This window comes from Vombatus ursinus, unplaced genomic scaffold (assembly GCF_900497805.2).
Source record: "Vombatus ursinus unplaced genomic scaffold, bare-nosed wombat genome assembly UNPS02000749.1, whole genome shotgun sequence".
In the NCBI taxonomy this organism is placed as follows: domain Eukaryota; kingdom Metazoa; phylum Chordata; class Mammalia; order Diprotodontia; family Vombatidae; genus Vombatus; species Vombatus ursinus.
In genome coordinates this window covers 27,180,460-27,191,606 of record NW_020940527.1, presented here as the reverse complement: position 1 = coordinate 27,191,606, position 11,147 = coordinate 27,180,460, and the positions used below count along the sequence as shown (strand labels likewise).

Sequence of the window (11,147 nt, the reverse complement as noted above, 5' to 3'; positions counted from 1 at the left end):
GGTAAAGCATTTTTGTCTTTTCCCTGAAGGGGGAAGAGGTGACTTCCTGTCAATCCCAAATCCTTAATCCTTATGGGGATAGCCTCAAATATTCTGGGAGTTGTGGAGGGATGAAGTTTTCCCTCTGAGATAGAAAATTTTGTTTTCCTTGAACTCTTTCTTTTCTTTATTTTATTTGGTTGTTAAAGGCATTTACAATCACCATGTCAGGCAGTATCCTATGAGGACTTTGTAACAAGATATTTGTTAAGTTTGCATAGTCAAGTATTTGAAAGTATGGAAAAATGTTCATTTCTCTACTCTGCCAACTGTGCTACACTGACTTTTCTGGGCTTGTTTAGGACAAGAGGCTGGGCAAGGTATTAGAAAAGTATAATTCTGGAACCTCCTTATTAGAGAGCTACCCAAAATTTGAGATAATGGAAAAATAAAACAAGATTTAGAGTTGAAGGAAGCTTGGGGATTTTAGAATCCAATCCTCCTTTCCCTCCCCTTGCTCTTTTTGGAAGAGGAGAAAAGTGAGGTCCAATGAGGTGAGAGAGGGACATAGCACATTTTAGTAGAAACAGCACCCAGGATTGGGGTTCAAATCTTTATCTCTGCTCTCACTGTTTGTGTAACTCTGGGCAAAGATCACGTCTCACCTGGGCTTCAGGTTTCTTATCTGTAAAAATGAGGGAGTTTGAAGAGATGACTGCTAAGGTTCCTTCCGGCTCTAAATCGTTATGAGCCTGTGAAGTGACTTACCAAAGGCTACATATTAAACTAATGTCAGAGCCAGGCCTAGAACCCAGGCATGCTGACTCATAGCACTCCTTCCAAAATATCTCTTTCATTCACAGCCATTTCTGGAAATACCCTCTCCCCTTCTCTGTCTCGAAATAGAACCCTCCCTTCTAAGAGAGAAACATGGTGAAGTCAAAACTTCCAATAGTAACTGCATCTGATAATGCATATGACATTCTACCGTAGTCCAAAAGTCCCCTGCCGCTCTGCCAAGAGGAGGGAGGTAAGGTTTTTTATCTGTTCTCTGGGATGATTATTGATTTTTCACACCCTCAGATTTCATCTTCCTTTTGTGATCTTTTCATTTATATGGCTGTAATCATTGTTTGGTTTGTTGTTACTGTGGTTCTGCTTAGTTCATATTAATTATTATTATATTAATTATTTATTAATATTATATTGATTCATATATTTAATTCATTGTTCTGCTTAATTCATAGTTCATATTAATTTTCCCATGTTTCTTTGAATTTTTCACATTGGTCATTTCTTGCTATACAGTAACATTTTATTATATTCCTATGCCATAGCTTATCAGTCATCCCTCAATACAGTTTGTTTCCAGTTCTTTGAAATTGCAAAAAGTGCTTCTGTGAAAATATTGGTGTGTATTTAACCTCTGACCAGGTTACAGCATATGAACGTGTTAGTTACTTTTCTTGCATAATTCCAAATTTGTATCTAGAATAATTGGATCAACTCATATCAATTTACTAACTCAAGCTTTCCACAATCCCTTCAACATTGATTGTTCCTGATTTTTGTCATCTTTTCCAATTTGAAGGCCATGAGATGATACCTTTGAGTTTTGTAAATTTGCATTCGTCTTTCTGATTTTTCCAGTGTTCATTTCATAAATGACCTACTTAAAAATAGTTATGGTTTGATCTGTTTGCACTTGACCTCTATATTAAGCATGATTCTTTTATATCTTCTAAGGGCCTAGCACAGGGCACAGGGATTCAATAAAATCATTGATTAATTAGTTAATTGCTCATTGACTCTTAATTCACAGTTTTTCTCTTGGAAATAACCGACAGCAACACTGTCACAGATGATGCTTCACTGCTCATTATTATCACATGTTATTATTTCCATAGTGTGGTTCAAATATTCAGAGAGAAATTTATAATTACAGATGAAACCTGCTGACTAATAGCCTTATATTTATATTTAAGAATCTCAATTACACAAACAAAAAAAGGAAATGAAAAAGTCCAAGTATCAGAATAAGATAGCTCACTAGAATTTTACTCTGACCTAAATTACTAAGTAGAATCTATTTGGAATGAGTTGTTGGTTAAATTACAATGTATGGGATTTTAATACTGGTCTTCCATTCATTCAACATTCAATGAGCATTCAGTAAGCACATATTATTACATACCAGACGCTGTGTGAGGTGCTTCAAAGACAAAAAATGGAGCAGTCCTTATCTTCAAAGAGCTTCTATTTTCCCTATATTCTCATGGCTGTTAAACACAGTGGAAGGTCTGGCTCTGACAGTGGTGAGCAGGGTGATCTTGACCAAGCACATTAACGCTCCAAGCCTTAAGTGTCTTTGCCTCCTAAAATAATTGAGTTAGAATAGGTTCTCTCTAGCTCTTAAAAAAAAATCCTATTCTTTTATGATTCACCTGGTCTTTAGATAATCTCAGACTGCCATAAATTTTTTGTTTTCTTTTTCCTTCCTGTCCTCTTTCCTTCTTGCTTTAAACTATGAGAAACCAAACAAAAATCACTCTAAGTTAGTAAGTTATAAGAACCTGCGTGCCTCCAAAGGCAGATTTTATGGTACTAAACTTTTATCCACCCCACCTGGCTCCTCTGTAATTGTTTTGTTCTATTCTGATGCCCTTTCTCATTCCTAACAAATGTTATTTAAAGATTTTTTCACCTTTCCTCAAGCCTCTCATTGTAGCATTTTCCCCATTACTTCTTCTCACCATTCCTTACAGTAGATGACTTTGATCCCATATACATAGAATCCCAGATCCTATATGTGTGTGTGTGTGTGTGTGTGTGTGTAAAATGGATCAATGGATCTGGGATTTCAAAGGTGTAGTGCTCCCTCTAACAAGGTATTTTGACATTCATCTTTTATTCCTATGTCATCCTTACCCCTGCCCTTCCACAAATCTTCCATAGAGGATTGATCTAACATCCTGAAGAGCTTCCTCTTTAAATATGTTATGAGAAACTTAGGAAACATTTCGGCCATCCACTTGTCATCCCCCATCCTCCCTCCATGACCATCTCACCTCCCTTTCTTAATAAAAATATCTTATAAATGGTTTCTTTTAAGAGCAGGCCATTTCCCACCTAGTAGTCACAATAGCAATTGGCTATAACTTTCTTACATTTATCATTCGTTCATTTGTTGTCTTTGGGTTTATTTGTAGTATTGATGCCTTAGACTTTGTTCTCATTGATGCAAATCATATAACATTGCCAGAATAATAATGGTGTTGAAAAAGATGGGTTTTTCTGAGAGTCACTTGGGATCATTAAGAGTAAAATGGAATGTAATTTTCCAAATGCAATCTAGTCATCTGTCTTTCTCTTATTTGGTTCTGGGTCTGACTTAGAAACAGCCTGCTAATTATCCAATGACTTCATCACTGTAAATGAAACCAGAAAGCACAACAGAAATTATAGTTAAACGGAAGGATGTCTCCCAGACTTCTTAAGCTCTCAGAAGTGCAGACACTGTCTAGTGCAGTAGTAGGTACTTATGAAATCCCTGCTGACTGATTTGATTTCTGAAGAGTTCATTTTATAGTGGACTATACTCTTTAATGGCTAAAAGAACCTCACTTAAGTGTTTTTTTTCCTGTATTATACCTGCAAATTCCAGGTAAGTATGTCAGAGGGGTACAAAACAAAATCTTTTTTTGAAATATGGTGAGGAAAGGTAATTGTCAATGGGACAGTTGGGGCACAGTGAAGGAAGAACCAGGGAAGACTTCATGGAGGATATAACAGATAATATTTATGTGGCATTTTTTAGTTTTTAATGTGCTTTCCCCATAATTCTGCAAAGGTCACTTAGACAATGAAACTGAGGTTCAGAGAGGACTTTCCCAAAGTCACACAATTAGTTACATAGACAGGGCTGGGACAAGTCCTCTGACCCTTGGTCTGTTGATTTCCCTTCTACATTAATATCCCCCTATTAATATGTTGGGGATGGGGAAAGCTGGGTGCATGAGGATTCTTCAACCCTCAGGGAGTTTACTAAGTACTTAGATCACTAAGTACTTCATTCCTTGTCAGGGGTAGTGTAAACTAGACCTGCCAGGAGGTTAGGGACCCCCCAGTTCCCCATGACCCTTCCCTAGACCATTCAAGTTCAAAATATATTCCAGATGCCAGTACAGCCCTGCTTCCCTTTTGATGCCCGTTTCAGAACAACCTGTGTCATAGAGTTCATACCCTTGGGGCCAAGTTAGCACGCTGCCAGCATCTGCCAACTGCATGATCAAGCAGCTTAGGCCATCAGGGCCACAGGGTGGCACCAAAGTCCATTTTAAAAAATTACTTAACATCTCACTTTCACTTTCTTCCAATTGCCTTCTTTTATATTCCCTTCGTACTCTATCTGCCAGTGATAACAAAAGGTATAACTTCATCCCAATGACAACCCTGATAGAATCTAATAATATTGACGAGAACTGGCGATAATACAGCACTTCAAAGATTTCAAAATACACATCTTATTTGAGCCTCATGGCAATATTGTAAAATAGATAGTTATCCCCATTATATAGATGAGGAAGCAGTCTCGGAGAAGTGAAGTGACTTGTCTATGGTTACATAGCTAGAAAGTAGAAAAGGAAGGATTCAAACCCAGGTGTTTCTGACTCCAAGCCCAACTATTACCCACCATGTTAGTATCCAAGAGCTGGACCTTGGATATCATCTGGTCCAACCTCTTCATTTGACAGATGAGAAAATAGGTCAAGGTGGGTGTGGGGCGGCTTGCCCAAAGTAATTTACATAGTAAGTAGCACGGTTGGGATTGCAGACCAGATCCTCCTCCTTAAAAGAGAACAGTAGATTACATAAAAAAAAAAAGTCAAGGGGAAAATTAGAGGGGAAAATTAGAGGGGAAATTCAAAACAAAACAAAATCTCTATCATTCAAGATCAAGTATTTTTTTTTTTTTGCTAAAAAGAGGAAGAAAAAGAAATGTCTTTAGATTATAAAAGCAAAAATTTTTTTCAGAAATAAAACACCAACACTTAATGGTAGCAAAAATAAACTGAGACAAGGAGTTCTCTCTCTTGCTCTCTCTCTCCACACACACACACATATGCACACATAGATATATACATATACATATATGTGTACATACGTGACTTGAAAACCAATGGAAACACACATTCTGATCCCTTTTTGAGAAATCTCATGCCTTCTTGACAGGTGGGGATCGTTTTAGTCTGTGTAAATTCAGCACTGTATAAATGTCAGATGCTAATATCACGTAGGTCTCATCTTTTATGATGGAGTTTGGATAGAAATGGTCTTAGGACAAGTTGCTATCTGCAACTTGTAGGCCAGCAGAACTGAAGTAGCTCGAATGAAACATGAGATATGCACATTTAGAAAATCCACCCCAAATGTTCACACGGGCTATTTGTGCCTGGCCTGTGGTAGAACATTCCGACCTTGGATTGGTCTGCTCAGCCACAGTCAGACGCACTGTAACTTGACCCTAGCACAGTCATGTCATTTTGGTCCTCTTTGAGAACTAAGGACAACAACCAACCCACCAATCTGTAGTTCATGTACGTTCTGGACCAAACCAAACCTAACTAAGGCCAACCCAGTGTTTAGAACTCAATGAAACACTCAAGCATCGTAAACTGTGATGCAAGCAACTTTACTTAACATTGAAGATTGAAAAGGATACATTGCCTGGTTGCTGGTTCCAATAAAAAAACCACTCCTTCTTCACATTCACCAAGGCAATGGTAACTGTGGATCAGAAATACATCCCTGGAGAGCAGTGGGAATTCCACTAAATCATTACATGAATAAAATGACTGCTTTTTATAAGTAAATAAGTATATTGAAATATAAGCTCATGACCATGGACTCACTGAAGCCTCTTTCAGGCAACACAAGTAGCAGACAGGGATGACAGGGATGACATATGCCTTGTCCTATTCTCACATAGTTTCCATTTCTTCTCCTAGGTGTCTATATTTTTTGTTTTGCTTTTTGTTTTTTTGACTAGGCAATGGGGTTAAGTGACTTGCCCAGGGTCACACATCTAGTAAGTGTCAAGTGTCTGAGGCCAGATTTGAACTCATGTCCTCCTGACTCCAGGGCCGGTCCTTGATCCACTGCACCACCTAGCTGCCCTTCTCTTTTTTTTAATGTCTTTATATTTTGAAAGGTTTTTTTTTTCTTTCAACAGAGTTTAGAGATTTAGAATTAGGTTTGTTATGTCTATTAAAAATGTTCTTGACTTCTGAGGGTGGAGCCAAGATGACAGAGTAGAAGAAACACTACAGCCAAGATCTCCTAACGTTCCCCTTCAAATGACTTTAAAATAATACTTCAAATTGATTTCTGGTGCAGAGTCAACAAAATGTTGGGGTGAGACATTTTTCTATCCAAGGACAACTTATAGCATTGGAAGAGAAGTCTTTGACACTGGGATGGGGGCTGGCCTGGATCCCATGTGGTGGCTACACTAGGTTTGGGCCTTGGAGGCAACAACAGTAGTAGCAGCTGCTTTGACAGCTCTCAAAACAGAGATAATAGGGGGATTTGTCAACAGGTGAGAAAGAGATTAAAGGGGACCCCTATGTTATTAGTGGGCACATGACTGGGTGTGCTGTTTGGCGACTCCTTTGCTTATACTCTGAGGTACTACTTCAAACCTATCAGGTTGGCTAACATAACAGAAAAGGAAAATGACAAATGCTAGATGGGATGTGGAAAAACAGATACATTGTTGGTGGAGTTATGAATTGGTCCAACCATTCTGAAGAGCTATAAAACTGTGTTTACCCTTTGACATAACAATGCCATTAGATGTCTGGTCTTCCAAAGAGATCAAAGGAAAGGGAAAAGGACCTATATGTACAAAAATATTTCTAGCAGCTCTATTTGCATTGGCAAAGAATTGGAAATCAGAGAGATGCCCATCAATTGGGGAATGGCTAAACAAACTGTGGTATATGATTGAGCTGCAAGAAATGACAAGCAGGATGATTTCAGAAAAACCTGGAAAGATTTACATGAACTGATGTTTGGTGAAGTGAATAGAACCAGAATGTTTTACACAGCAATATTTAACAGCAATATTATTCAATGAACTATGAATGACTTAGTTATTCTCAGCAGTATAATGATCCAAGACAATTCCAAAGGACTAATGATGAAGCATACTATCTACCTCCAGAGAAAGAACTGATATTGATTGAATACAGACTGAAACTTGCTATTTTTCACTTTCTTTCTTTCATTTTTCCTTTAATTCAAGTCTTCTTGTGCAAAATGACTAATATGCAAATGTTTTTTACATAATTGCATATATATAACCTGTATCTGATTGCTTACTATCTAAGAGAGGAGGGAGGGGAGGGAGAAATAGAATTTGGAACTGAAAACTTTAAGTAAAAATGGGAAAAAAAAGGTAGGGAAATAGTCAAGTGCATTGCTAGTATTAGAGGCATCACCATAAAACACCTGAGTCCATAATTATGGCTCTTACCTAGATCCACTCTTTTCCAATTTTACAGAAAAGTTAGTGTTTCAAGTCACCTCCCTTGGCCTAGTCATTCTGCATTTCATGAATGCTACATAAGATTTTGGTTCCGTGTTTGATCCAAATTATTTACTTAGTTGTTTTATTGAGATAAAGAGGTGACCCTGGGATTTTGAAGACAGTTGCAGTGTAGTACAAACTTTCCAGGTGAGAAGATCTTTGAGCATGCTTGAACATCGTACTAATTCTGAAATGGCTGATCCCTGTAAATCAAACCAGAAGATATAAGGAAATTACAGTTATGTGAAAGGATCTCTCACAGATTTATGTTCCTTGAAAACAAGGATTAAAAAAAACTAATGTCTTGCACACAGTAGGCACTTAATAAGGGCCTGTTTATTCATTGATTTCTGCATGGAGAGGAAAATAAGGGAGTTAACAGTTGGTTTCATTGTGTACCCAAGAGCTACAAGAAATGGCATTTTATGAGTTGCTTAGTTTGGAGTACTCATGATGAACATAAGCAAAGAGGACCATGAAATCAATTATAGCTTACATATCAGCATTTGTAGCAAAGAATACAAATATAATAGCAGCTACCAATGATAGCTAACAATTATTCAGTACTTTAAGGCTTGCAAAGTGTGTCACATTTATTATCCCAATTAATCCTCACAACAACCTTGTGTGGTAGGTGTTTCTATTATCTTCATTTTAACAAAGAGGAAATTTAGGCTGAGTGACTTATCTAGGGTCCCTAGTAAGTGTCTGAGGTAAGACTTGAACTCAAGTGTTCCTGACTTCCTGTTCCATATTCTATCCATTATACCACCTGGATGAAATCCTACCAAAATCTGACAAGATCCTCCAAATCAATTCAACATAGACAGGTGGGGATGGCAAAAAAAAAAAAGTCAGAAAAGATGACTCTCAACTAATAAATGAAGGAGGTCAGACCTGTTTGACTACTCAGAAGCCTCGTTGCTAGAAATACTTTTCTCCAGAAAAGAGTTGGAAGGCACTGGACATAGTGAGCACCAAATACAACACAAAATATTTGTCTATATTTTAATGAGCAGATATTGACTAGTTGCTGATAGAAGGGTCATGTTGTGAAATATCTGTTTGTGTATTGACTAGTGACAGCAAAGACCAAAACTAAGCACCAGCACTGAACGCTGAACTTTGGAATAAAAGTGAAAAGACAATCTGTGCACTTACAATAACTTGAACCTGACCCATTTTAATTAGCTTTGATGTTGAAAAATGGGAAATAGTTAAGACTAAAGATATTGCTGGTAAATATAATTTCTTAAAGAAGCTTAACCAGCATAAAGCAGTCATAGCAATGAAACTAACAGTGCTTAGAAACTGCCTCAGCCAGCAAAAATTTGATCTGCTAGCATTATGTAAGACATTGGAGCTAAGGACATGCTGGTTTAGTATAAATTCATTTGCAACATATTACAGAGGAGGAGGATGGAATATTACAAACAGTATCACCTTTTACAACAGTGAAAAGTAGTAGAAGAGAAAAAGAGGCTGCAGAAAGCTTGGAATGATACCTAGAGAAGCCAGATTTAAAGAACATTTATGGATGAATCTGTCTCATATAACATAATCAAAATCAGCTTCTTTCTATCAAACACTTAATGGGATGAGGTGAAACAATGGTTGTAACTTAAATGATACTTAAAAACAGTAATAAAAGAGACTCATGCCAGCAACCTCCCAAAAGATGCTAGAAGATACATTTATCATGTTGTGTAAGAATACTGACCTCAATTTTTAGCGGGGAGACACTTTCCTTTCACAACCCAGTTTCATATTACTAAGTTAGAGCCCTTGCAAATTGAAGGGTTCTGGCATGCCTTCTACACTAAGAAATACAAATAGTGGGGACCTTAGGTGTGGTTTATACTTCGGTGGGTTTGGACCCTTCACTACTACTGTCCTTCAGGAACCCAAAATTACAGGAAATTACTGTCCTTCAGGAACCTGAAAAACACCTCGTCCTAATGATTATCAAGGGAATAGAGACAAAGTGCCACCTTATTTGTGTCTTCCTCTTAGTAATTTTTGCCCTGATGGAAATATGACACTGCGATTATTCAGGTTAGATTAAGTAGTCTCACTGAGACTTTATGAATTTAGAATGGGCCCAAGTCCTGAAACTATCTATAAGTCACAAATACACAGAGACAAATGTATCAAGAGATCAATAGGTTTTTTTCTTTTGTCGCAGCCTAGAGATCTGAAATCTCTTATTCTCTAGTTGATTTTATCTAGTACCTGTACTTCCCTTTCATTCTTTATGCTTTGTAGCTAATCATGCCACATCTCCAGCAATTCTGTAATTGCTTTGGAACCACCAATTCCAGTTTCTGGCAATTACCTGGAGTTCCTAGAAATTCACCATTAATTTTGACTAGCAACACGTTATATTTGCATTTTTATACACACACCAATAGGGTGCTAGAGTGAAGTCTTAGGGAAAAAATATCCTTTGAATAATGTATCCAAACTCTGCTTCTGGAAGGCCAATCACAGACTCAGCTTTTACTGGATTACTGTAGTAAGGACTATTCCTTATTACTCATGGATTGTACCAAATGTTGCTATGAGATACCAAACATCCAGGGAAGGGATGTGTGAACCCATTTGCTTTTCCTTGGCCACTTTCTTATCAGTTATTAACATGAAAGCAACAAAAAGACCCATTCCTGATAAGAAAGTTTCTTTTTGTGAATTCCAATGAGACCAGTAGCTCCCTTCCCATGTCTCAGCTTACCTAAATGTTATACTTCTTCTGTGAACAATCTAAAGGCACAATGGTCATTCAGCCTGATTATATCTACCAGCACTAGTAATAGATCTTAAATACCCCTGCTAATGCACCCTTCCTCTGTGCCCCTCCCCCACCCCATGCTATGGCAATGGTAGTACAGGGTTGCCCTATTGTAGTAAATCCTCTGCTGTCCGCTGAGTCAGTGCTGAATGAGTCATCTACTCCATCTGATAGAACCACCACTACCAACTCTATTAATGACTGCTTCTCTGATAAGGTTTATTTTTTCATTGGACAAAAATCTATTATCTTTTCTTATTACTTCCTCCTCCCTCATTTAAAGAAAAAAAGAACAACAACAAAACTTTGGTAACATATATGCACAGTCAAGCAAAACTAATTCCTGAATTGACTATGTCCAAAAATATATCTCCCAATCTGCACCCTGAGTTCAACACCTCTCTGTCAGGTGGTAGGTAGCATGCTTCCTCATATGATTCCTTTGGAATCATAGTTGGCTGCTTCATTGATCAGCATTCTTGACTTTCTCAAAGTTGTTAAGTATTCTGTTTCTACTCACTTCACTCTGCACCTGATAACAGTATTAATATATCATTTGGATCATGGTTTCCACCCTCCTCAGTACTATCCAGGAAGGCCTGTATTCAAATAAGACCTTGAAGTTGTCTGTAAAATTTCATTTCCAAAATGTTTGATAGTGGAGGAATTGATCCACTACCTCTAATTTGGCTGCTGTACTAATACAATCCAGAATTCAATCTCTTTCAAATGAATTTACTCTTTATTCCTAAACTCACCAATATGAATAGTGAGAGATGAATAAGATTA

At 37.5% G+C, this 11,147-nt stretch overlaps 1 protein-coding gene across 1 annotated transcript in view; it reads left to right on the top strand.

Moving 5' to 3' along the window:
• The first annotated feature begins 894 nt into the window (after positions 1 to 894).
• DNTT (DNA nucleotidylexotransferase) overlaps positions 895 to 11,147 on the top strand; it is a 60,153-nt gene continuing 49,900 nt past the window's right edge. The window contains exon 1 of the mRNA XM_027861011.1: positions 895 to 1,009. The gene's annotated coding sequence lies outside the window, so the exon portion shown is untranslated. The remainder of the gene's footprint in view (positions 1,010 to 11,147) is intronic.